Genomic DNA, 26669 nt, shown 5'->3' on the forward strand with positions numbered 1-26669 from the left:
CAGCAGGGATGAGAACATCTGTCTTCCATGACTAGGAGGCAAGCAGACTGGTCACATATATTAAGCTGTTTTGAGAAATGGGGGGAAAAAAGAAAAATATATTACAGTCCATTCCTCAAACAGATATCTTATGCAGTATAATCAGGCTGCCTACAGTGCACCAGGAAGTTCTGAGTTTTAATTGAAATAACTGAGATATGCATTCATCTCCATAACAGTTGCATACGAATAGCTTCCAGCAAACTGAATACTTGGTGAATAAGAACTTTATTAGTAGACAACCAACTTTTTAAAGTCTTTTACTATGGAAAATATAATCATTAGTTAAACCAAAGTTACCGAAACATCCTAACCTCTGACCCAAATTTAAGCTTGTCTACTCAATTTACCGGAAAAGAAAGGGGAAACCTCTTAGCATCACAGCAATATGAAATACTTGTGTAGTTCTTTTAAAATGTTAATTACCTCATCTACGTTGGCTACTGATATAATCATCTAATATTTGCAAGACTTACAATGACTAATTGCAGGTAAGTGACAATATGTACCCACATGTCTCAACCACATGCTTGGTCACACACCGGACTATCCTGGTTTCTTGGTACCTTGGCAGCTAACTACAACTAACTGTGGGAAGTTACATGACGTTTACACAAGCACCAACAGCATTTTGGCTTCTATCTCAGAAACCTTTAAATCCCAAAGGCTTATTGTCTCTGTACTGGAGGCTGCAGGCAGAGATTAAGAGGCAGTTCCAGGGAAATTTTAGAATCCATTCTATTAAGTATGCTTGAATCACAGATCACAGTAATTTGCCTGAGTCCTTCTAGACAGATAACACAGCCAATGAATGAATGGATTATTTATACTCTCTTCTGTTGTTTTTCATTTTTGAATGCAAGAAAACTTACAAAAGTTTAACAACAGCAAATATATATGACAAGGAGAGACAGAAGAATGATGACTTCAAATTATAGGGAAATAATGCAGTTTGTTATCAGTAGGCACAAGGCACTATAAACTCAGGACCATATTATATTTCACTAGAGTACTAATGGAGAAACCAAAAAAAAAAATAATCCAAAGAGGAATGAGAAACTGACATTTTTAATTTTTACTTATAAACAGAATTTTGTTATAAGGAGGCAAAAGAGAAAGGAGATATAAGATTTTTTTAAAGAGGGAAAACGATGCTAAAAAGTTTGAGACTGAAACACTACAGTTTATACATTACAGCACTGTACCTTTCCCTATTCACCATGTTTCCCATACTGCAATGCAAAACCTAATACATTACGACACTTTATTTAAGAACTCTTCTGCTATCTTGCACTGGAATTGAGAAAACAGAGCTAATACATTTTCTGCATCTGTTCAACCTCTTTGGAGACATACCTTTGTCACTGTTTTCCTTTTATTTATCAAAAACAAATAATTAACGGCCAATAATACAGAATAAGGAATAGCTATGGTATTATTAAATGATAGCCAATGAGGCATATTGAATAGCAACAGATGAGGACTTGGAAAATCTGAGTTCAAATCCCTGCTTAGCCATGGAAATTCATCGGGGTGGCACTGGTAAAATCACTCCGTAAGTAACTCATAAACAAAAATCCTATTAAGGTTGTTGTAAGCCAGGCGCAACTTGATAGCACATAAAAAAAACATGATATTAAATCCAAAATCTGCATCATTACAGCTGACAATTCAAGGAAAAAATTATGGGTGGGGGGGAGTGGAGGGAGTAGAACTTAACTGGCTGAAGAACTTTGAAGACTGCATTGAATACAACACAGTATTACTATTTAGAGCTGCTGCATCCAAAAGCAGTATCCAACTCTGGAAGAAGGAGAAGCATGAGGAGGAAGAGGAGAAACATTCATATTCTTGACATAATACTCTTCAAGGCAAGTTGCATCTACAGTGGGATCTCGACTTACGAACTTAATCCGTATTGGAAGGCAGTTCTCAGGTCGAAAAGTTTGTAAGTCGAATCTTCATTTCCCATAGGAATGCACTGAAAACCATTTAATCCATATCTGCTCTTTTCGTCCATAGAAACTAATGGGAAGCTGCTATTCCGCCTTCTGCCACTAGAGGGGGATATTTTTCTTTTTTCCTTTTAACCTAAGATGACTTAGCTTTTTAAAAAAGGAAGAAAAAGAGTTCGTAACTCGAATCTAAGTTCGCAAGTCGAGTCCATATATTCCTATGAGAGCGGTTCGTAAGTTGAAACGTTCGTATGTCGAGCCGGTAAGTCGAGACCCCACTGTACTGCTATGCTTTCATTCAAGCATAAATCAACGTATGTGTTGATCTGACAGTAAACTTAACTATGAGGGAGATGCTGAGTAAGCTTTCTGAGAGAACTACTGTATTACTGCATTAGATAAACATTTAGAACCAAGACATCCTAACTGTAATAACCCTAGACTCCCTCTCTTTTAGGGGAGTGACTCTCACTGCGGAGTGAGGTTCGCAGCTTGGGGGGGGGTCCATCTGGATCCGGCACTCACCATGGAAACCCAAGTGGTGTCAGTGGTCTGCTCCGCCTATTTCCATCTATGACAGATTGCCCAGTTACATCCCTATCTTGATGCTGGGGCACTCACCACTTTGGTCCATGTGCTTGTAATCTTGAGATTAGACTACTGCAATACGCTCTACGTGGGGCTACCTTTGAGACTGATGTGGAAACTTCATATGGTGCAGAATGTGGTAGGCAGACTTCTCAGTGGGACGAGAAAATATCAGTATATTTCCCCCACTCTGGCTGCCTTGCATTGGCTGCCCATTAGTTTCCGCATTGATTCAAAGTGTTAATGATGACATATAAAGCCCCAAACAATTTAGGACCTCAATATCTAGTGGAACGGCCCCTCCCACCTAGATCTACTCAAATCACTCCTTCTAGCCAGGAAGGGCGGCTGAGGGGCCTAACTCCGAGGGAGGCCCGGAGAGAAAGAACAAGAAACCGGGCCTTCTCAGCAGTGGCCCCTCGCCTTTGGAACAGTCTGCCACCAGAGATCTGTCTGGCTCTTTCACTGGGTGTTTTTAAGAGCCAACTTAAGACCTGGTTCTTTAGGCAGGCTATCCCTCCTGTCATCACTTAATTATTTTTATTTTTCCCCCATCTTGAACGATATTACTACTGTTGTTCACTATTTCATTATATCGCTTTTATGCCATTTTTTATTGTTAGCCACCCAGAGTAGACTATTTATTTATTTATTTATTTATTTATAAATGAATGAATGAATGAATGAATGAATGAATGAATGAATGAATGAATGAATGAATGAATGAATAAATAAATAAATAAATAAATAAATAAATAAATAAATAAATAAATAAATAAATAAATAAATAAATAAATAAATAGACTTATGGGAATTGAGTCGTGGCAACTGGATTTCTTTCTTATTAAGTTGAAACATTTTACTACTCATCCAAGTAGCTTCTTCAGTCTGCGGAGAGTTGGTAGGAGTTCCCTGATATATCCTCCAGTAGGTTTCGCTTCCCCCTGGTCTGAATAGGCTTGTTAGAGATCAGAACCACACCCACCAGAAAGACAACTGATTACAACCCATGACAATGGGTGGAGAAGGACTGCCTATTCAGACCAGGGGGAAAGAAAACCAATGTGGAAGATATATCAGGGGTCTCCTACCAACTCTCCTCAGACTGAAGAAGCTATGTGGATGAGTAGTGAAATATTTCAACCTAATAAGAAAGAAGTCCAGTAAAAATAAACTAGGAAAAGAAGCCCAGTTACCAATCACCCAACTTCCAGATAACCTCACCTGGATGACTGAGAATCTTCGTAGATATAATGCTAGACATGGTTACTACAAGCAATAAGCACACATAAACCTTTCTGACCAACACATATCATTCTTATATCTCTTATCCACAATCAAAACTAGAGCCACTTCATGAGTGTTTTTAAAAGGGGGGAGTACATAAACAATCATATCTGAAAACTGCACAAGCATATTGCTTTGTGAAGACAGTTAACAGTGGGTTCACAGTTCTGCACACAGCATTTTCCCGTAGTTTCTTGAACACAAGTATCTTTATCTAAAGTATCTTACTAATATAATGAGACAAAAATAACATAGGAAAATAATGCAACATTTAACAGACGTATTCTCATATGTTCTAGTCACTATTTTGTATGACCAGTGAATCTTTGTAACTAACACTATAAAGACATTTAAGAAAATTACAAAAAGCCCTTGCTAACAAGAAAGCAGACATTTTTTAGTTTTACACAAGTTCAAATAATGCAGCAGTCCAATACAGTATTAAAGTTGTCTTAAGTCCACATTTGCACAGTCATCCTCAACAAATTTTATGACAAGAACAAGAACTGCAAAGTACTTACCACCTATATCTGTCACTGTGTCAGCAGGAAAAGCCAACCTTAGTACATCAATTACAACTACCAACAGTGCGATAATAATTGAAAATGATAAGAACAGGATGGCAAACAAGAAATATATTTGGTCTTTTCAAAGCAAAGCAAAATTCTTCCTAGAAAGACAAAACACAACAGAGATTGAGCCATGATGTCAGAAATCTAACCAAAATGGCTGACTCACTCTCTCTATATATTTAAGCACACTAAAACACAGGCTGCCTAAAATATAAATCACCAACTTTAAAGTCTCTTATTAGTAATGCATTCCAAATGTGCAAATTCAGCAAAACTGTATCCAATACCAAGTCCCAAGATAAATCAGATGTTTCATATAAACCACTTTGAAAGCTACCTAGCCGCTATGTAGAGACTCTTGGGATATCCAGATATCCATAACAGGCCAACATCTGATAGCTCGATTAGACAAATGACTGTAGGAGCGGCCTATCTCTTCCTTCACCGCCATATACATGCATTTATTCTACAGCTGACTGAAGAAGAAAAACAGTAGGAACCTAAGAAATGCTTCAGCAATGCACATAACAGTAAGTATGTTTTTTACCAATGTACATGCTTTTCACCAAATGTGTAATTTCAAGATTAACCAAGTATTGGAGGATACACATAGTACAGTGACTACTCTGCATATTGTCACAGCACCTCTAGAATATTCCCTTCTATTTTCTGCACAAGTTTCCCTAAAAATAGCAAAGCCACTTAATTACTAGTTGATTGTGGAAACAGTAATCCATCAGCTAACCCTGCACTAATTCATGTTTGGGGATTGGGGAGTAATTTCCTAAGAGTAATTTCAATTTTAAAGCATGCAATTTGCAAATGTAGTCATTGTATTACAGACAGTAATTTTTGATCAAATATATATTAATTCAATTTACCAAAGTGGAGGATACAAACTCTTATTCAGAGAGGATCTAAGTTTCCAAAAGTGTTAAGATCATCAGGAGAGTCATTCCTCTTTGTACCGCCATCTTTACAGATGTATTTGTTGGGGACATAGGAGAGGGCCTTCACTGTTGCTGCTCCCAGACTTTGGAAGCCCCTCCCACAGGAGGCTAGACTGGCCCCATATTTGCTGTCCTTCTGCAAGCAGATGAAGAACTTTCTCTTTATGAAAGTGTTCCATGAGTGAACAGCTGCTTAGTCGGGTTTTTATAATGGAATGTTGTACCTTACTGTATTGAATGTGTTTTGGTGTTGCCTATTTTATTCATATTGCATTCATTGATACTTTTACTACTGTATACTCATTGTTACTAACTTAAATACTGTCTTTTAATTGTTGCAAGCTGCTCTGGGTCATTTTTAGGAGAAAGTAACAGACTAGGTAAGTCGTGTCACAAAGAGTCTGACACAACTTATCGACTAAACAACAACAAGAAAACAGGCTAGGGCTCATGAGGCCCGGCTTTGATTCCCTGGTTCTGCTGTGGAAACTCACTGGTGGGTAGAACTGATAAAACTACTCTTAAAATACTTCACTTACCTTGAAAAAAGAAAGGTTACTTACTTGTAACTGGTTCTTTGAGTGGTCATCTGTGAATTCACATTAATGGGTTTAATCTGCGCTTGGGCAGAGGTCTCCAGAATATTCTAGAACTTTATGATACAGTGGTGCCCTGCTTGACAATTACCTCATTAGATGAGGAAATTGCTTAACGATGAGTATTTTGTGATCGCTATAGCGATCGCAAAATGATATTTTAATAGGAAAAAATCGCTTGACGATTATCAGTTCCCTGCTTCTGGGAACCGATTTTTCGCTTTATGACTATCAAAACAGCTGATCGTTGGGTTTCAAAATGGCCAGCCGCTGTTTCAAAATGGCTCCCCGCTGTGTTTAGGAAGGCTTTTTCGCTTTACAGGCACCGGAAAATGGCCGCCCTATGGAGGATGAGGTATTTTGCCCATTGGAATGCACTGAACCAGTTTTCAATGCATTTCAATGGGTTTTTTACTTTCGCTTGACGATAATTTTGTTCTACAGCAATTTTGCTGGAATGGATTATCCTCGTCAAGCGAGGCACCACTGTACATTTGTCAAGGACTGCCCCCCAGCCCACGTGGTCCACCCGTCCTGGTAATTACCTCAGTTCTGAAGAATAGCTCGCCACTGCATCAAGAGATACAGGAGTGACGGACAGAGGGGAGGATGGGCAGGAAGTGTGAATTCACAGATGACCACTTGAAGAACCAGAGTTACAGGTAAGTAACCTCTCTTTCTTCTTTGTTGTCTCTGTGAATGCACACTAATGGATGACTAACAAGCTAACTTACTGGAACAGAAGAAAGTACAGCTTTCCCAAATGTTGCATCCTTTTTGGCTCTCAGATTGAGGCGATAGTGGGTGGCAAATGTATATGCCATTGCCCATGTGGCAGCTTTACAAATTCCCAGGAGTGGTACTGCATGAAGAAAGGCTGCAGAGGTAGCTAGATCTCTGGTAGAATGAGCCTTAATACCAGCAGGTAGAGGCTGTTTGGCGAGTTGGTTTGCTAACCTTATAGTAGAAACAATCCAATGGGATATAGATTGAGAAGAAACATGGGGACTTCTGTGAGGGAGGTGTGGTGTCACAAAAAGTCATTTGATTTGCGGAAGGAAGAGGTCTGTGAGGCATAGAAAGCAAGCAAACGTCTAACGTCCAACGTGTGTAGAGACCGTTCTAGGTTATTCGTAGGTGATGGAAAAAAGGTAGGTAAGACAATAGGTTGTGAGAGGTGAAAATGCGACACAAACCTTGGTAGAAAGAAAACATCAGGGAACAGGGTGACTTCATCTGGGTGAAATTGAAGAAATGGAGGATCGACCCTGAGGGCAGCAAGTTCCGAGGCTCTACGAGCAGAAATAATGGCGACCAGGAAGAGTGTCTTGAGTGAAAGGAGGTGCTCAGAGATGGTAGCAAGTGGTTCAGATGGAGCACGGGTAACCCAGTAAAGAACAAGAGGTAGAGACAGTTGTGGGGAAGGTGCAGGAGCAGAAGGATGCATATTGGAGACACCTCAAAGGAAGAGTTTCTATGTGGGATGATGAAAAAGCAGAGTAGCATCGGACTCTTGAGGTTGATGAGCTATTATAGCAGACAGATAAACTTTGAGAGTTGAGAGGGAGAGTTGTTTATGAAATAGATGGGAGAGAAATTGAAGGACTGCTTGCAGGGTCGTAGGATTGGTAGGAAGATGATGTTGGAGTGCAAATTTGGTGAGGACAGTCCATTTATAGGAATAGAGCTTAACAGTGGCAGGCTTTCGGGCGTTAGCTAAGATGGCGTTTACCGAGCGTGAATCCTCCACGTCATGAGATGGAGAATTTGAAGATCTGGGTGGTGAGTCTTGCCCTGATGCTATGAGAGGATGTGAGGAATGAGAGGCAGCCGGTGGTAATCCATGGCAATGGAGCGGAGCATGGTGAACCATGGTTGTCTTGGCCACCAAGGGGCAAGGAGGATTGCATTGAAGTAATCGTGACAGAATTTGGATATTGTTCTGAGAAGGAGAGGGTGGGAGGGGAAAGACAGATGAGGTGTGTGGTCCAGTCTGCCATCAGTGCATCTCCAAGGGATCCATGTCCTATGCCTGCCCTTGAATAGAAGAGGGCACATTTGGAGGGCGCATTTGGATGTGGCGAACATGGCGATTTGTGGTCAACCCGAGATTTTGCAAAGGTGGAGAAATACAGACTGGTCTAGAGACTATTCGTGCATCTGGGTATGCAGTCTGCTGAGGGTGTCCACTACAAGATTGTCTTGAGTGGAAATATGCACTGCCACAGGAAAAAATGTGGCATTCTAGACACCATTTCCATAACTGGGTGGCGAGATACAGCAGTGGAAGGGAGTGTGTGCCTCCTTGCTTGTTTATGTAAAACAACGCCATGGTATTGTTGGTTGTAACTTGAACGGCATTGCTGAGAATGATTGGTTCAAAGGCTCAGAAGGCTTTGAAAATGGCTAAGAATTTGAGATTGTTTATATGAAGAGCCCACTCTGTGCAGGACCAGGTAGCATGGATATAAAGGTCGTTGCAATGTGGCCCCCATCTGATAGGATTTGCATTGGTGGTGATCTGAAGTGATAGTTGAAGAGGAGCAAAGGATCGTCCGATAAACAGGCTGGATGGAGTGTCCCACCACAGAAGCTGAGAGGAGAGCTTGGGGGTGACATGGAGAAGTTTGGAAGGTGGGTCTGTCATAGGGTCGAATAGGGACAGACACCATGATTGTAAAAGACCGCATCTTTAGCCTGGCGTGTTAAATGTTTGATGTGGTGGAGGCCATAAGGCCTAGGAGATGTTGAGTCGAATGCACTGTGATGAAGGCGCGAGGAAGGAATTGACTGATGAGTGTGTGAAGTTTGATCGCCCTTTCTAGAGGAAGAAAGACTCTTGCCTTGGTAGAGTCGAGGACTGCACCTATGTAGATGATTCGTTGTGTGGGAGTAAGAATGGATTTTGCTTCATTGATTTTGAGGCCCAGAACCGCAAGGAGAGAAAGGGTCAATTGGATATCCTTTAAAGCTTGAGAGCACGAAGGGGAGACTATGAGCCAGTCTATGTATGGGAAGATGGAAATGGAGTGTGCAGGTGGGCTGCTACAGGTGCCATACATTTTGTGAACACTCTTGGTGCTATAGAGAGGCTGAAGGGAAGGGCTTTGAATTCGTAGGCATGGGGTCCTACGGCGAATATGAGGAATTTGCAATGGTCTTGGCAAATTTTAATCTGGAACTATGCATTGCTTAAATCTACAACTGTGAACCAGTCGTCTTGTTGAAGAACGGGTAGGATTCATTCTAACGCGACCATACGGAAACGTCTCTGAATGATAAAGTAGTAGAGGTCCCAAAGGTCGAGGACAGGTCGTAGACCGCCGTCTTGTTTTGGGATGGCAAGGTAGCAGGAGAAGAACCCTGGATTGTTTTCTGAAGGGTTGATAGGTGATGTGGTGTCCTTTAGGAGAAGAGACTGAATTTCTTGTTTGAGAGCAACAGAGTGAGGTTAGAATGATCCTTGGTGGGGGTGGATAAACGAATTCAATGGCGTAACCTGTAGCGATGATAGTAAGGACCCAGGAGTCAGTGGTGATATATGCCCAAGATGGAAGACAGGCTGAAAGATGAGTAGTGGTGGAAAGGTAGGTTGAGAAGATCTGGGGGATGAAGAAGTCAAAGACTCTGTTTTTGTTTCTTGTCAGGGCAATGGAAAGGCTGTTTAGGACTGTGACATTGCACTGTGTGTCTAGGTTGGAAAGAAGGAGCAGGCTGTGAAAGATACCTATTTTTGTCCGCAAATGATCTGGATTGTTGGTAAGAGTAAGGGCGACACCACTGATATCATTGTGGTTTGTAGTATGGTTGGGTGTTATATGATCGTGCTGTCTTTTTCAACTTTTGTAGATTATCCAGTATGTTATAGGTCTTTTCGTTGAACAGACCGGTAGCATCATCTAAGATGTGGGCGGATCGCAGCCAGGCATGTCTAGAGAGGGCTATAGCAGTAGCCATGTGTCTAGATGATGCTTCAATAATATGTCTGGCTGTGATAAGCTCCTGACTTTTTTTATATGAAATGTTCCGATATCGAAGGAGATTTCAGTACCGGGATGGACTTAGTTGAACTGGGAGGTTTGGGCTTAGATTTTGGTTTAGTTTTAGAAATCGATTTAGCTGAGAAACGGTAGATTGTTTCGCGGGCTAAGATATTTGGGATGGCTCCATAGTTTGAGCTGGCTGTAAGGAACGTTCCCAGAGGAATGACCGAAGACACTGTAGCCATAGTTTAAGCGCTTGTTTGGTAAAGTTCATGCAGAATTGAAAGGCAGAGGGTTGGTGAGATTCTCCGAGACAGAAAAGACAGAGTTCATGGCTATCTGAAAGGGGAACCTTGCTGGAGCACGAGGGGCATTTTTTGATCGGGGGAAGGGGGGCATAAATGGCAGGGAACAGGGAAAGGGGGCGGTAGGGGAAACTGAAAGAAAGTTTCTTACAATTTCCTTGATTGAAGAAGATAGAGAATCAATAAAAAGTTCGTAATTCTTTCCAGATATCGATAAACGGTAGCTCAACAAGAGGAGAGACCTCAGCGACGGCAAGAAGGAACTGAGGTAATTACTAGGATGGGCGGACCACGTGGGCTGGGGGGGCGGTCCTTGATGAATGTATCATAAAACTCTAGAATATTCTGGAGACCTCTGTGCAAGCACAGATTAAACCCATTAATGTGCATTCACAGAGACCACGAAGAAGAACCCTATTAACATAAGTTCTGGCTTAATAGCAAAATTATGTGTCAATCTCCCTACCAGACCACTTACACAAAGTATTTGAATAAATGATATTTAGCTATCTAGCCCCTAAGACTGAACCCTTATTCCACAACAGGCAGACTTTAGACCTGGCAAGAGTTATAAGGCTCAAATCCTATATCTAACTCAGCATACAGATCACATCAAATAACTGGAGGAACATTTGTTGATCTTACAATGGCATAAGATACTTCCACCATCAACTGCTACTCAAAAAGCTCTACCTCCTTACGAAAGATCATAGACTAACAGAAATGGTTGTTGTTCTATTTCAAGACTCTCTGCTGTATCTGAAGGGAGACACATTCACTGGAGAAATCAAAGGAACCTCATAGGGTTGTGGCACCATTACATTTTAAAATTTAGACAAATGTTCAATTAACATTCTCATATACAGTGGGGTCTCTACTTAAGAACGTCCCTACTTAAGAACAATCCAACTTAAGAACAGCTCCATTTGCTAAATTTTGCTTCTACTTGAGAACAGAAATCTAAGATAAGAACAGGAAAAAAAAACCTTTCCTGCTCTTTTTTTAACCTTAGGTCATCTTAGGTTAAAAAAAACTCTCCCCCTAGTGGTAGAGTACGTGCTTCAATGTACGAACGCACCTCTACATAACAAAAAAACAGCCAGAACGGATTAATTGGTTTTCAGTCCATTCCTATGGGAAATTTTGCTTCAACTTAAGAACATTTCAACTTAAGAACACCATTCCAAAATGGATTAAGTTCTTAAGTAGAGGTTCCACTGTAGTTTCTATGGACGGAAAAGAGCAGATACGGATTAAATGGTTTTCAATGCATTCCTATGGGAAATGCAGATTCAACATAAGAACTTTTCAACTTGAGAACCACCTTCCAATACGGATTAAGTTCTTAAGTAGAGACCCCACTGTAGTTTCATCTGTGCTGATGATCTCACCTTTGAAAGTCCGGGGGGAAATAGTTGAGGCCCTCAAGAACCAGCTAACCTCTGAAATAGAAGATCTTTCCTTATATTATATTTTTTAAAAAACCACTTGAAACTGAACTTAGAAACACAGCTCTGTACCTTCCACTTAAATAACAGAGAAGCAGAGATGAAGCTATGAGTTAGCTGGACATGCAAAATTTTAGAACACTGCTCTCCCTCAAAGTATTTGGATGCCACTCTGGATTGACCCTTGATCTACAAAAAGCACTGTTTAAAACCTAACAGAAAAATGCCACCATAAATAGCATACTTATGAAACTTATGGTGTACACCCAGAAACATTAAAAACAACAGTTTTTTCTCTGTGTTACTCCACAGCAAAATATGGTAATGCTATATGGTACAAATCAGCACATGCCAAACAAGTGGATGTGCCTATTAATGAATCATGGAGGATTATCACTGTCTGTCTGAAACCTACCTCCATTGAAAAAGTCTACTATTTGGCTGGTTTTGCCCCTCCAGAAGTATGTTGGAGTGAACGAAATAAGGCAATATAGCACCAAATACACCCACTTCATGTGTACCAATGCCCTATATGATTGTTGAAATCAAAGAAAAGTCTTCTGCACACATTTCAGGCTGTAAATATTAAACCAAAATAGGTTAGGCTAAACCTATCGAGAACAAAAACACACCTTCCTAAATGTATGAATGCCAAAGAGAGTATTCCACCAGGGCAAGACATCAGCTAGACCATCTGGAAGTCACATAACAGACTTCAAAACATTGCAGGAAGTTCAAAGAAATGGGACAAACTTTCTGTGACTCTGGAGAATTTCAATCAATGCAGCACTTATGTGCATGCAATTTATGTCTCAACACAGGTATAAAAGAAGATCTAGCAAATGGCCAAGATAACACTATTGAAGTAGATCACTTCTGGGCATAGAGTCTATCTTAACATTTTTATTTGATTTAATTTTACCCATAATCTCAAATTGTGCAATGCTCTGATACAAATAAAGAAAAATAACATTTGTGTCAATGTGTTTGTCTGTTTGTAAATGGTTTTTCTCCCAAAAGAACATTAGACTAAACCAGACTATTATTAGTTTCTGTGAAAAAATACAAATCTTAACTATATTCCAGAGAACTGAACTGCCATATTGTAACTCTCCATTTAATGAGCCTTCAGCTAATGTTAAGAGTATGAAATAACAGATACTACATTCCTGCCATTTTGACTTGTCCACGGCTTCCAGTCAAGAAGTAAGAGAGAAGATAAAAGGCCCTTCTCCACAAAAACAAATTTCATTACTAAGTTTCAGAGCCAGTTAAATGTTCGGATAGCATGCCTGACATTTAAAAAGTTAGTTGGGGGAAAAAAAACACTTTATCCTGAAAGGAAGAGAGACAGAGAGAAACCAGATGGTAGGGAAGGAAAATCAAACAACACAAGCATTATTAAATTGCATTCACATGGAACATTTAACTGACTGCAAAAGGGGGCTCCAACAGAATCTTTCAAACAAAACAACTGGAAGTACACACACAGTTTTTCTCAAATGCCTTTGTGCTCAATTATGGAAAAACCTGGCATGTGGACAACATCACCCATGTCTGCTTTATATTGGCCCCCACCAAGCGTGCAGCAGTAAAAGATCAATATCGAAGAAGAGAGATGAGGGGGATTCTGTCAAGTACAGTTTCATTCTGCTTGGTGAATTTCACGTTACATTCACAGCTTGGAACTCTCTCTTTATATTAAATATACCTGTTGCATTACTTTGGATAAGAAGCAGATTGGGTCCAATCTATCTAAAAGACTATCTCCTTCGTATGAGCCTGCCCAGGTATTAAGAGGAGAGGCCTTTATCTCGGTCCCACCACCCTCAGAGGTGAATTTTGGTGGGGACATGGGGAGAGGGCTTTCTCTGCCGCTGTTCCCAGACTCTGGAATTCCTTCCGACAGGAGGCCAGGCAGTCTTTGCTGTCCTTGCGCAAGCCGGATTTCCTTTAAATCAGTGGTCACCAACGTTTTCCCAACTGTGGACTGGTTGGGGGGGGCCCACAGAGGGGGAGCTTGCTTGCGTGCTTGCACACATTGCGCTTCCGGGGGGGACAGTCGTGCTCATGCAGAAAGCACACTTGCTGGGGCAGAACGTGCTCATGCACATGTCATGCTCATGGGGGGGGCGCTCACAGGGGGTAGGAGATCTGTGTCCGCAGCCCAGTCCTGGATAGGCCGCGGATCGCTGCCAGGTCACAGACCAGGGGTTGGGGACCTCTGCTTTAAATGACTAGTTGGCCATGGAGATTTTTAAAGAGATTATTGTATTCTGTTGTTCTACTTGTGCTTTTAATGTTGCTCTTATTTATAAAACTTACATTTAATTATTTTTTAATATTATAATAATTTATTATTTTAGTTTTTAAACTTTATTTCTTTTAATACTGTAAGCCAGTGACCCCCAACCTTGGGCTTCCAGATGTTCTTGGACTACAACTCCCAGAAGCCTTCACCACCGCCTCTGCTGGTCAGTATTTCTGGGAGCTGAAGTCCAAGAACATCTGGAGGCCCAAGGTTGGGGACCACTGCTGTAAGCCATACTAGATCCTTTAGGAGAAAGCCGGCATATAAATGATTTAAATAAAAATATTAAAAGAAGTGCTTGCCAGTTCCCTCACGTGAACCCATTTGTTTACTGCATATTAACAATACTGTGACAAACACATGAAAACGCACAGGTTCCCTTGGCACTTTCTTCTCAGATGCCTTGATGGGCAACCTCTATCCAACTGGAGATGGGATGGAATCTATAGGCCAGCACAGCAAGGAAGCGCCAGGTAGGCTGGAATTCGACAGTTATGTTGCTTATGAAAATTAATGAACAAACTGAACTGTCATGATAAAATTCTCTTCCCACATGGAACTTTCCTAGGTTTATCCAACTAGATGAACATCAGGAATTAAAAACTACACTCATGTTAGGTTAGGTGCCAGGTTCTTTGGAAGAATTATAAAATATTCTTCTAAATGAAGCTTCCATATTGAGAGGCAATATATCTCTGAATAACAGATACTCTGAACAGGAATCACTTAGCTTATGGGTAGAGGTGGGGGTATTCGTATATCAATATCCCCACACAGTTGGATGTAACAAGGGCGTAAAAAGGACGTCCCCTCATACGTCCACTGCTGCTGCCAGCTCCACTCTCCCTTCCAATTGCTCCAGAGCTTATGGTCAACTATCAACTCCTGGTAGAAGAAGGGAAGATGAGTCTCCCTGCCAGGCTGACAAATGGATAAGCGACCACAAGCTCTGGAGCGATTGAAAAGGACAGCGAAGCCAACAGCAGCAGCAGACGCGTGAGTGGACGTAACCCTCATTATGTCCAGCTGTGCGGGGGTATTCGTATATGAATACGAATACCTACATCTCTACTTATGGGTCTTTCTGAAGTATTAATAAGTCATTGTTGGCTACCCACAGACTCAATAAACTGATATGTATGTGTTATGTGCCATCAAGTCAGAAGCAACCTACAGTGACCTTAACAGGGCTTACAAGGTAAGCAAGATATTGAATGAGTAGTTTTGCCAGTTCCACCACCCCCTTGTGAGTTTCCACAGCTGACTGGGGATTCAAACCAAGGTCTCCAGAGGCCTAATCCTTCACTCTCCCTTTCACACCACACCTGGTACCTACAGATTGATACAGAATGTTTAGATAGTTCAGTGGTTGAGGCATCTGGCTGTGGAGCCAGAAGCTGTGAGTTTGATTCCCCACCTAAGATGTTGAGTATTACACTATGAATATCCAGCACAGCTTACTCAGAACTATTTGTTATTTACAAAGAATATTTTATTTTTAATTTATGAAATAGTATGCATTCACTGAACTTAACTCATTATGAAAAAATTCAATGAACTGAAAGATTAGACCAATTTATTTCTTTCATTCAAATCAGCTATTGAATTTATTAACATGTTAAGTTGAAAAAGGCAGCCCAAAGAGCTGCTGACAACACAGAGAAGCCCAAACTCAGCTGCCACCCACAGCAAGAAGCACACTGCTGCCCCCCACTTCCAAGCCGCCCTTCCACTGCCCCACCCACCCTATGAACTGAATGGCTTTTTTAAAACCAGGCCTCCCATTTCTGCAGCATGAATTGTTATGTGAAAACAGGAAGCTGACTCTCTACAGTGCCAGCTACTTTCCAAGAAGAGGTCATTGGAACCAAGGTATGATCCAAAGCATGATGGTCTCACCCAAAGCCTGATCTTGCTAATCATGGGCATGCCTGCCTGGCCTTTATCCTTCTCAGCCCCTCTCTCTTGCTCATGCTCTCTAACACAGGTATGCATGTTCACCTACTCACTCTTCTCTTGCACAATTGCCTGTCCTCCCACTCTTGTTATCATGTGATGTTTGCTCTTCCTTCCACAATCACATATATGTACTGTACATACATACCTACGCATGCACTCTCCCTCTCCCACTAATGTTTTTCTTCCTCAAGTCCCATCTCCTTGTTAAACCTCCTTGACAAAGAAAAGCACTGGGAGGCTGCAGTACAACACAAACCACCCATGTGATTCTCCTTTTTCTCCCCTCCTTGCTCAGGCCAACTCACTCCCAGCAATTGATTCATAACAGGTGGACACTCATTCTTTTTCCACAGAAAAAGCAGTAAATTATGGCCATAGTTGTTACAAGCAAAATAGTTTCTTTGAGCCCGTAACTGCAGATGGAACTTGTTACAATGAGTTACCTTCCTAGCTCTGTTCACATTGGTTCTGTTATTGCAAGTCCATGACCTTCCCAAATTACATTTATACTGGAAATAATACAGCACATTTAATTGCAAATACAGTATGAGGAGAAATAGGAGGAGTGAAACTGAAAGTACACAGCATACAGACATGATCTAGGCACAGACATTACACTAACTCAAACTGTGAGATACCACAGGCATAACCAATCCACACAAATGGTTTTTAAGTTTTGCTCTGTCGCTTTCTTCGAGTGTGTGACCAATTGCTCAACCCAATCATGTCAAAGTGCAAAACGGACAGGCAGTTCAAGCACATACACTGCTTGTATGACTGCCAGTTTACAGTCTGCAATTCCAACAGGATTCTGGTCCATAATTCCATTAAAAAAATTCCGGGGGATGCATACATAGAGCACTAAAATCCTCAAACCACTGACTCATAGAATAGAGAGGTTACTCTCCTGTAAATCTGGTTCTTCTAGTGGTCATCTGTGAATTCACACTAATGGGTTTAATTTGCGCTTGTGTAGAGGACTCCAGAATATTCTAGAGCTCAAACATGCATTCGCTAGGACTGCCCCACCAGTACATGTGATCTGCCCGTCGTGGTGATTACCTCAGTTCCCAAAAAGCCTGTCACTGCCTGAAATAATGAGACAGACATGATGGACAGAGGGGAGGATGGGCAGGAAGTGTGAATTCACAGATGACCACTCAAAGAACCAGAGTTACAGGTAAGTAACCTCTCTTTCTTCTTCATGGTCTCTGTGAAGGCACACTAATGGGTGATTAACAAGCTTACCTTACAGGTGGAGGGACATCACGGCAAGACTGAAGACAAGACTGCACAACTGAAAGCCACATGTGACTTGGTCCGTACATCCAAATGATAACGGGATGCAAATGTCGATGGAGTTGACCAAGCGGCAGCCTTGCAAACATCTGGAACAGGTACCCCTTGAAGAAAAGCCATGGAGGCAGCCGTTGCCCTGGTGGAGTGAGTAGGCAGAGGCTTTCGGGCAAGCTGGTGAGGCATATAGGCTGCACAATCCATTGTGAGATAATTTGTGGTGGATGAGGCAATACAAATTGCCTTTCAGACTTACGAAAAGAGGCAGTTTTCTTGACATAAAAGGTGAGGGCCCTTCTCACACCTAGAAGATGGAGGGATCACTCAACATCCGTTGATGGCAATGGGAAGACGGTAGGCAGGATAATTGATTGGCGGACGTGGAAATCAGAAATGACCTTAGGAAGGAAAGGAATGTCCGGATACAGCATGACTTTATCTGAATGAAATTGAAGGAATGGGGGGTCTACACGCAGGGCCGCCAGTTCCAATGCCCTACGGGCGGATGTGATGGCTACGAGAAACAACACTTTAAAGGAGAGCAAGCACTCGGAGGAAGTCACAAGAGGTTCAAAGGGTGGCAGTGACAAGCGTCAGGGGACAGTGTGTAGCGACCACTGCAGTTTCAGAGAGGGCCTGGGCAGATGGAGATGAACTACACACTGAAGAAATTGCTTCCGTGTGGGATGCCTGAATAACAAGGCAGTGTCTGAGTCCTGTGGCTGGTAAGCTACAACAGCGGACAAGTAGACCTTGATTGTAGGTAATGAGAGATGGCAGTCGAAAAGATAGGAAAGAAAAGCCAACACTGCTCGGATGGTAGTCAGAGCCATCGGAAGCAAACTTTTGGAAAGCAGACCAAGCATAAAGTTGATTTGTGCTCAGTTTTCTCACATGGGTGAGGATGTAGTTTAGAGAGGGAGGATCCTTCAAGCTGTTAGGTGGAGGGACTGGAGGTTGGGATGGTAAGTTTGTCCATGATGTTGGGTGAGGAGGTGAGGAAGGCCAGGTAGGCGGATGGATTGAGAGGCCATTAATGTGAGCATCGTGAACCAAGGATGCCTTGGCCACCAAGGGGCAATCAGAATGGCATTTAAGTGGTCCTGTATCAATTTGACTATGGTCCACAGGAGAAGTGGTATTGGTGAGAAGAGGTAAATCCAACTTGCCATGAGAGCATCGCCAAGAGACCCTCGGCCGATGCCCACTCTGGAAAAGTACCGGGTGCATTTGCCATTGATCGCTGTGGCGAACATATCTATATCAGGATGACCCCAACTGTTGCAAAGTTGGAGAAAAACAGTGTCGTCAAGGGCAGCTACCCCCACCACAAAAGAGGAGCAAACTTTGCAAGGCGAACCCAGGCAGCCTCCAGAGCTGAGGCGGCTGAAGCAGGACGAGGAGGAGAAGGAAGCACCGCCAGGCGCTGAGGCGGCTGCTGGTCAGGCTGGTGCTGGGGGTATCGAGAAAGACAGCCAGAGAGCCGCTTCCCTGGAAAAGGCGGCGGTGGCAACTGCTGTTGGCAGCTTGGAGATGCTGTTCAAGGACGGGCTGGGAGTGAGCTCTGCTCTCAGGCATCACTCGGCAGTGGATTGGGTGCTCAGAGAAAAAGGCCAGCAGCGCACCTCGCTCGCCGGCTCTCCCCCAAGATAGCACCTCTTGCACCCTCCATCCGGAACAGAAGCCTGCCAGCCGGAAGACAGGCGGGCTGGCTGGCAGGCTGCAGTTCCAGATGGAGGGTGCAAGAGGCACTGTCTTGGGAGAGAGCCAGCGAGCAAGGAAAGGCTTTTTTGACTCTTGACAACAGAGGACATGTAGGCGCTTCAGGGGGGGCATGCAAGGCGGGGGCCACAAACTATCGGCCGGTGGGCCGCAAATGGCCCCCAGGCCGCATATTTGAGACCCCTGCTCTACTCCTAGTCTTCTGGCTAAAAATTGTGAAGATACTTAGGCAACCAGTGAATATTTGGCACCTCCCACTTTTAAAAATGCACTAGATTATACTGCCTATATTTTTATTGCTTCCCCAGTCCATTTAAACTAGGCTACAGGTTGCATATGCACGGAATAGTCACACACGCAAGGTGTTGAATACTCTTCTAAGAGAAGGCATGCTAGCCATTCCCTATTGTCCTTCTGCATGCAGGAAAAGAACTTTCAATTGAAGTGGTCTCTTGGCAACTGACTGCTTACTGAGAAAGGGGCTTTTAACAGTTAAGTACCTTTAAACAACATTCCAGATGAATTTAAAGTCCACATAAGGAACAGATTTGCATTATTAAACTCAATTGACCATGAACCAGAAGAACTGTGAATTGAAACCAGAAATATTATTAGGAAAGGAAGCAAAAATATAATTCCTGTAGTAAAAAGAAAAGAAAAACCTAGATGGATCGGAAGAAACACTTAGAATTGTGAAGGACCTGCAAGAAGCTAGAGTAAAAGGTGACAGAATGTCACATAGCGACAAAGAGAACTATTCTAATAACCATTGCAAAGAAATAGAGGACAAAAACAAAGGGAAAAAAACAAGAGATCCCATCCAGAAGATCCAAAAAAATCAAAGGAAAATTTAAGACTAGATTAGAAAAGCTGAATGACAAACACGGAAGCACACTATTGAGAAATAAAGAGACCAAGAGAAATAAAGAGAAGTTGGAAACAACGTACAGTGGTGCCTCGCAAGACGAGCACTCTGTTTTACAACGAAATCGCATTACGACGAATTTTTTGTGATCGCAAAACGATGTTTCCTATGGGGGAATTTCGCTTTGTGATGATCGGTTCCCTGCTTCGGTTTTCGATTTTCGGCCAGCTGATCGACAGTTTCAAAATGGCCACCGGGTAAAAAAAATTGCTCCCCGCTCTTTTCTGGGACGGATTCCTCGCTGCACGGGCAGCAAAAATGGCCGTGCTGTGGAGGATCTTCGCTGGACGGTGAGTTTCAAGCCCACAGGAACACATCAATCGGGTTTTAATGTGTTTCTATGGGCTTTTTAATTTCGCTTTACGATGTTTTCGTTCTACAGCAATTTTGCTGGAACGAATTAACATTGTAATGTGAGACATCACTGTACTGAATTCCTATACACAATAGTGAGAAATGCCTGATGTTCAAGCTGGATTCCAGAAAGGAAGAGGCACCTGAGATCATATTGCAAATATCCACTGGCTACTAGAGTTCACCCAAAGAAATTCAGAAGATGGGTTTATGCTTTATAGACTAAAAAAAACAAACAAATACATATATACCCATCAGATGATTATTTTTAGGACTGCTACAAAAATAATCTTCTAAATGACCATCACCATGTCTACCACAATTTTCAACCAGTCCCAACTAAATAGTATATTTCATACTTCCAAAGTGGGACAATTTTTGTTTGGAACATAGCGGAAATGAATTGCACAAACAATTATGCCACAATTTCTGCTGGTGACTTAAAATGCCAAGTGCAAAACTGTTACAACTGTTTTAGACGGTCCCTGAAAGGACCATCTAAAAATTCTATTAACACATCTCAGCATCAAGTTCCAAATTTCTTTAATGCCTAAATCCAGCACCCCAAAATAAATGTACATTCTACTACCGGGGGGGGGGGGAGAGAGAAATGTAGAAAAGAAGTATTTTTCACCAAACTACAAAGAACTTAGCAGAACTTAAAGAATTCTTTATTTAGAAATGCAGCTGCACTATTCTATGGTGCTCTTTCTGACACAAAGAGATAACTCTGCAGGAGGTTAATGAGGAAAATACAGTTATTGCACAGTAGGGTAGGCAGTACCCTCAGATACAGACCAGATTCTTCTTCTCAACACCTCCCATAAACACAGCACATTCTCTTCCCTGTCACTGTTCTCTCTAAGTACTCTGGGCATGAGGGGGGAAATGGCTGTTTGGCCTATTTGAGCTGTGTATCTCTAACCTTTACACCACACATGTATTTTTGAAGATACAGAGTGTGCTGAGGGGATATGCGATATGATCCTCGGCTCTGCTTCTCATACAAGAACTGGACACCTGTGCTTTGCTTCTGAATGGAGCAGACATATGAATAAACATATTAAGCTGCCAAGAATCATCTAGTGGCACCACAAAGTTACAGAGAAGCACACTGTTTTCCAACATATTAGTTAAAAACATGCCAGGAAAAAAGGGCAAAAAAAATCTTTGCTCCACCTACTGACAGAAAATAGGCAAGAAGCAAGGGTTTTAGACTAGACACAAAAAACTTCAAAAGCAAAGCAACAACAAAAGTATTGTGGCACCTTTAAGACTAACAAATGTATTTCAGTTAGAGTTTTTGTAGATTATGAACCATCTCTTTTGAAAAAGAGGATAATAAAGTAGATCTGGACTGAATTGCAATGGCAGGAGAAAAAGTGTGGGACTTTCTTTTTTTTAAGGTTTCTGAGAATAGATAGAAAAGGTCTCCGGTGGGGATATTATAGGTATAGGATGTCCCACTGCCACACAATCTCAGATGCCAGAACAGGCAGTGCTAACACCAAGGCAAGTAGTGTGCTTTTCCAGATGTAAGAAGTTCCTGTCTTATTGTGAGGTTGCATGTGATCCACTGAGTCCCATCCAAGTTCTGGATTATATATGCAAATGCAAGTTGCAAAAATGTCAGACTAAACAGAAACTGCATTGCCTCAAAAGCATTAATAATGCATGCAACTACTTACTCAAAGAGAACTTAAAATAAAAGAAGAATATATGGGGGGAGGAAGTTAATTTCTTTACAGAAATGCAAGTAGGCCATAGCAAGGAGCAAACAAGTAAAATCAACCCAAACTGTAAAACAAACAAACAAATAAATAAATAAATAAGAGACAGGTGTTCAGAATATGGAGGGGGAGAAATTCATTAAGCCTGAATTTTCAGATGAAAGCCACAATTTCATACTTTGTATACACATCCACCCACCCCACCCCACCCCCCACACACACGGAACCAAAATTCACACTTTCTTAGATCTTTCCAGTACAGTTCCCCAGTCAGAAAACCATCCAAAATGTATACATTGGAGAAAGGGACACAAAAGTATCTATTTCTTGGGCCCCGTGTGTTTTCCTATGAGGAGGGTGCCCATTGGCTAAGAAGACTCAGAGGGACATTCTAATCGATATCCTCAAGAGATAAAATCTGGAACCTTCTACCTCTGAACTTATCCTACACCCATCATTCTGGAACCTGCATTAAACAAAGGAAGCTGGCCCATACATCTCGTCTCCTTTTTCAAACTTGAATATTTCTTCTGCACCATCCCCATCTCTGTAATGTGCAACCTAATACAAGACTTCTGGAAGAGTTCAAAGCTGGGTTTTTTATATTACTTGCAACTACATACACAATTGCACTGTATATTGAACAATTATTCACTTTCCTGATGCATGCATCAAGAAAATTGCATGCATCTTATGATTTTGGGTTTTAATAGTCTGGTCCCTTTTTGCCCACTGCAGCAAATATTGAGCCTTATTTTCAGATTATTCATACATTTATAAAAGCTAAAACAAGATTGGGTAATACTTTTACAGAAGCAATAAAATACTAAAAGCAGCTTAGTTTATGAATACATTAGGACTGTTTTTCATGCTCAGCACTGCAGAACCTGAGGGGGTGGGAGGAGAAAGAACGAAGTCTAATAACTATGGGAACTCATTGTGGAAAATGCCCAGAATAGCCACTCAGGGCACAAGCCACAACCAGAGCAAGAAGATCCACCATCAACTCAAGAAGGACCTCTCAGGTCATGCATTTCATCTCCTTCTAAAAGACAGGTGGTAATATAAATCTGGCTTCTCATGACACTTTTTGCCTATCGTGTCCAACAAATGTAATCTTCAATTCCTATATGTGTACTGCAATGTCTCTGTATAATCTGGGACAAACAGGAACTACATTCTTCAGCATAAGGCAACAGTAAATACACTGGATGATTGGCAACCCTTTGTCTACAGAGATGGGGAAAGATAATTCATCCTACACGGCCAGAGATGAAAGCTCACACTTCAATCTGATGCAACAAGTTTGGACTCTCCATCTTGGAACATTATTTTAACATAGATCCTGATGTGATAACATTTGATTAGGACAATTTCTGGACTTTTTCTGTTTCTCCCACTGTCCTTTCAAGCTCTGCAATACCCAATATGACCTGGATTCTAATATTTGCCTTATTCTAATATTTTAGTGCTTCAATGAAAGTATTACCCACTCTTGTTTTTGGATTTTGTGCAAGAACAACACAGATTGTTCTTTTATCTTAATAAACATACAGTGGTGCCCCGCTTGATTATTACCTCGTTGTACGACTATTGTGATCGCAAAACGATGTGTCTATGGGGAAAATCCACTTTACAACTATCGGTTCCCTGCTTCGGGAACCGATTTTTCGCTTAACGACAATCAAAACAGCTAATCGTAGGGTTTCCAAAATGGCCGCCCGCTGTGCAAAATGGCTCCCCGCTGTGTTAGGGATGGATTCTTCGCTCTACAGGGAGCAGAAAATGGCCGCCCTATGGAGGATCTTCACTTTACGATGAGGTATTTCGCCCATTAGAACACATTAACCGGTTTCTAATGCATTGTACAGTGGGGTCTTGACTTGAGAACTTAATCCGTATTGGAAGGCGGTTCTCAAGTCAAAAAGTTCTCAGGTCAAATCTGCATTTCCCATAGGAATACACTGAAAACCATTTGATCCGTATCTGCTCTTTTCCGTCCATAGAAACTAATGGGAAGCTGCTATTCTGCCCTCGACCACTAGAGGGGGATATTTTGTTTCTTTTTTTCTTAGGTCAAGAAAGGTTCAGGGAAGGCAGGGAAAATACAGTCCAGGCAGTACAGTACCAGGCAGTCTAAAGACTATCTCCCAATCCACTCTCTAAACGCTGGGAGGAGTGACGAAGCAGACAGGCACCCTTTTCACTGGCCAACAGTTAACTGAAAGTTCAAATTTTGCACTTTCCCTGCATCCCACGTGGTTTCTTTTTAAGTTCTTAACTCAAATCTAACAGGGACGTGGTGGCGCTGTGGGCTAAACCACAGAAGCCTGTGCTGCAGGGTCAGAAGGCCAAGCAGTCGTAAGATCGAATCCACGCGACGGAGTGAGCTCCCGTCGCTTGTTCCAGCTCTTGACAACCTAGCGGTTTGAAAGCATGCAAATGCAAGTAGATAAATAGGGACCACCTCGGTGGGAAGGTAACAGCGTTCCGTGTCTAAGTCGCACTGGCCATGTGACCACGGAAGATTGTCTTCGGACAAAACGCTGGCTCTATGGCTTGGAAACGGGGATGAGCACCGCCCCCTAGAGTCGAACACGACTGGACAAAAATTGTCAAGGGGAACCTTTACCTTTACCTTTTTAACTCAAATCTAAGTATGTAAGTCAAGTCAATATTTTCCTATGAGAGTGGTTCTTAAGTCAAAATGTTCTTAACTCGAGCCGTTCTTAAATCAAGACCCCACCGTAATGAGCTTTTTACTTTCATTTGATGACGATTTCGCTCTACAGCGATTTCGCTGGAACGGATTAACGTCATCAAGCAAGGCACCATTGTACACGAAAATACATACATGACTTTCTTGCAGACATGTTTTAAAAATGTACAAACATGGCTGCTCTCTTTTGGAGTATTTTTCTCAGCTTAACAGTGATAATGATAATGATTCTTAAAACTTTCTTCTGCTTTCTTTGGCCACCCACAATCATTGGTACAAAGTCTCCCCCCCCCCCTCCCCAGGACTCTTATCTTCTCAGCTAATCCTTCCAAACTCCACTCAAATCCAAATGTATTATTTAAGCTTTACAGCTGGAAAAATGTGTAAATGGAGACTATTTAAAAAAAGAAAATCAGAGGGGAAAATCCTGTGGAAAAGCAAGCACATCCACTCAGCTTTATTAAGCTAAAAGGGGCCAACTCTGGGCCAAAAAATTAACATCTTAACAAACAAAACCATCTTTCTTTTCCCTTGGAACAAAAAAACCCTGAGAAGCAAAGTGAATACACTGTAAAACCAGTTAAAGAGCCATAAGAAGTAAAGCTGCATTAACCAAAACTCTAACCTGGGGTGGGCTTAGTGTGGCTTTCCAGACGCTGTGGGACTACAATGGTGAAGAATCCTTGAAGATGCAATACAGCATCATGTGTAGGGGCCTATCCTGCTCACTCTTGGTCTAGCTCCCAAGAAGCAGAAAAGGAACATGAAAACTTTTTTGATGCTTCTGATGCTTCACAGAAGCCAGGAAAGGCTTTAAAGAATTTTTGGAGAGTAGGAGGATATGAGGGCAGATGGGTCTTTACTGTCCACATTCCATGGCATCTAGATTAGAACTTCCTCCTCATAAACACATGTCAAGAGCTTCTTCCAATTGATCACAAGAGTGATTTCACTAAAGTAAAACACTGTCCACATTTAAACATAATTATGTGAAATGGAGAAGGGCTCCTATACATACAGTATATCACAGAAGTGAGTACACCCCCTCTCATTTCATAAATATTTTAGTATATCTTTTCATGTGACAACACTGAAGAAATGACACTTGGCTACAATGTAAAGCAGTGAGTATACAGCTTGTTGATGGCAGAAAGTGAGGAGGAATTAAAGAACATATTAATGAGGATGAAAGAGGAGAGGCACAAAAATGGTCTGAAGCTCAACATAAAAAAAAAAATCTAAGATCACAGCCACGGGTCCCATCATCTCCTGGCAAATAGAAGGACAAATATGGAGGCAGTGACAGTTTTTACCTTCTTGGGCTCCATGATCATTACAGATGGTGACAGCAGCCACGAAATTAAAAGACGCCTGCTTCTTTGGAGGAAAGCAATGACAAACCTCGACAGCATCTTAAAAAGCAGAGATATCACCTTGCCAACAAAAGTCCGAATAGTCAAAGCTATGATTTTTCTAGTATCGATGTATGAAAAGAAGGTTGGTCGCCGAAGAATTGAACTGCGATATCCTGTATCACCCTATTCAAAATCAATGTCAAGGAACTGTTCAGTATAAACAGGCAGATTTGGAATATACACCATCATTTTTTTTACCAAAAGTTTTCTAATTCCTTACATCAGTGGTTTCCAGCCTTGAGTAACCTAGGCATCCTTGCACTACAACTCCCAGAAACCCTGGTCAGCACATTTGGTGGTGAAGGCTTCTGGGAATTGCAACCAAGAAAACCTGGGTTACCCAAGGTTGGAAACCACTGTCTTACATGGAACATTACTGATCTGGGGTAGAATTTATCACAACACAAGGACAGTTATCTTACCACAGTTCCTGTCTTTAATTTTTTCTTCAAGTTATGATATTCACATAAAATATTGAGACTCACCAGAGGATGCCCTCAAAAAGATAGCTCAAA

General features: G+C 41.8%; 1 protein-coding gene across 1 annotated transcript in view; it reads right to left on the reverse strand.

Annotated features, from left to right (window-relative positions):
- The window catches only part of ROR2 (receptor tyrosine kinase like orphan receptor 2), a 187908-nt gene that overhangs the window by 134927 nt on the left and 26312 nt on the right, over window positions 1-26669 (reverse strand). The window lies entirely within an intron of this gene.

The sequence above is a fragment of the Pogona vitticeps genome, chromosome 2 (assembly GCF_051106095.1).
Source record: "Pogona vitticeps strain Pit_001003342236 chromosome 2, PviZW2.1, whole genome shotgun sequence".
In the NCBI taxonomy this organism is placed as follows: domain Eukaryota; kingdom Metazoa; phylum Chordata; class Lepidosauria; order Squamata; family Agamidae; genus Pogona; species Pogona vitticeps.